Genomic DNA, 2158 nt, shown 5'->3' with positions numbered 1-2158 from the left:
TATTGATTTGTGCTAGTGAAAAGAGAGAAGTGCTTAATTGAAAAGAGGGCTATGTGGTATATGGCAAGTTTGGCTGAGAAGAGTATGTGCTTGAATTGTAAATATAGCATACTAAAAGTGCATAGGAGGGTTAGCCACTATTCCTAAATGTATCATACCCATCCCTTAGCCTGCATTACAACCCAAAAGTCCTAATTGATCCTAGATTTGGCTAGCTTAAATTAGTAGAGATATACACTAAGGGCAAGCTATGGTACGACCACGGGATGCATATGAATTCTTTGTGAGAGTGAGTGAATTTTGTTCAATTATGTGATGTCCTTAATCTATATTCAAAAGTATATTTGAATGTGTGGACCAATGTATACTCACTCTTTTGCTTGTTGGTGAGGGCACATGATCTCATAAATGATTGGTAATGTTGTTAACTTTCTTGTTGGGTGAGTGCATGAATTAAGGGTACTTAGTGGTTGCAAGTCGAGTGTTGAGATTGGGTGATGACAAATAGGTTGTTGGAATTTATTGAATTGAATTATTCTACTTGGGTATGCTTAAACGGGAAGAATGTGAATTTTTGTATGTTCATGCTTGTGTGCCGGTATTGATCGTGGTTAAGAGAATAGTGTGAGGATAAAAGTTGAGGTGCTCCTCTATGATTGAACTTTGTACATAGTTGGGGGTTTATTAGGTTGTCCAATTGCTCGAGGACGAGCAAGAGTTTAAGTGTGGGTGTTGATAATAGGCTAGATTTATGTAATTTGGCGATTGTTTATGCCCCAGCTTGATTGTGTTTCAATGTCATAATATAGTTAAAATGATGAAAAATGGGCTCTAATTCGGAATTTCACATGTTGCAGGATGAGGAGCTTGTATGAGGTCTTAAAGTTGTGATTGGAGATACATTGGAGCAAGATGAACCCCGAGAAGCTGAGTACGCGCGAAAACGAGAAAAAGAATCAAGGAAATAAAGGCCTGGACTAGCGCTCCAGCGCTAGTCCAGATGACTGAGGCAGAATGTTAGCCCACTAGTGCGGTCGCGCTAGTCCCAGTTCCGGAAAGAAAATTCTTAGGGGTAAACTTGGAAGTCTAGGGTTAACTTCACTTAAACCATAAAAGGACAAGCTAGCCCAATGATCGATCATCTGATTTTTGGAGAGAGAAGGAGGAGGAGACTCATCTTAGAGAGAAGAAGGAGGATGAGACTCATCTTAGAGAGAAGAAAATCAAGAGTAACATCAACTTGGAGCAAGGATTCAAAGAGTTCTTCAAAAACTTTCTCCTAGTTTTTGTTATATTATGTTTAAGACTTTCATTGTTGATATTTGTATAAATATGTGTAGCTAAAAACTCAAATATTCTGGGGTCATGGGTGTTAGATGATCTTGTTATTTGAAGCTTAGATTGAAGATCTTGAATTTATTGTTATGGGTTGTTTATTTGATTTTGCTTTTAATTATTTTACTGCGTAGCTAACAGTGAAATACTATTTATGAATCTTGAATTAAAATTGAAAAAGGAAATTCTTGATTGCAAATAGGATCAAATAGAACAAGATATGAATCCTGGGCATCGGTGAAAGATTTGCAATTAAGATAGACATATACTTAATTGCCTTGTTTGGTTGAAAAATAGGATTTGTAAATGCATTTTCGTTAATATTAATACCATAGACATATAGATATTAATTTAACTTGAATAGACGCATAAGAATTCGACAGATTCATATGGGTATTATTAAACCTATAATCAATAACCCAGATAATTCAATAAATCAATCTTAAGTTAAGAAAGTAGTATGATCTCTAGCAAGCCCATGACCCTGGAATATCTTTTATATAAATTGTTAAAAGAAAATTGTATAATTGTCATAGTAATTTTGTGTTGAATTATTGTTTAATTACTAAGTAAATTGTAAATCGGTTCTTTATGTATTTTGTGATAATTTAGCTTGAATTGATAATTGTTTGAGTTCACATCAGTCAATAAGTTGATCATAATTCCTCGTGGGAACGATACTCTATTTTATCACTATATTACTTGTCGATCGCGTACACTTGCGTGAGTATTTTGGTCGCAACAACAAGTTTCGATAAAGATGAACAGAGAAAATCTGTTGATGAAACTAAGTGTCGTGGAATGATCGGTTCACTTCTTTATC

This window comes from Nicotiana attenuata, unplaced genomic scaffold (genome assembly GCF_001879085.1).
Source record: "Nicotiana attenuata strain UT unplaced genomic scaffold, NIATTr2, whole genome shotgun sequence".
NCBI classification, from domain to species: domain Eukaryota; kingdom Viridiplantae; phylum Streptophyta; class Magnoliopsida; order Solanales; family Solanaceae; genus Nicotiana; species Nicotiana attenuata.
This window is presented reverse-complemented; position numbering follows the sequence as displayed.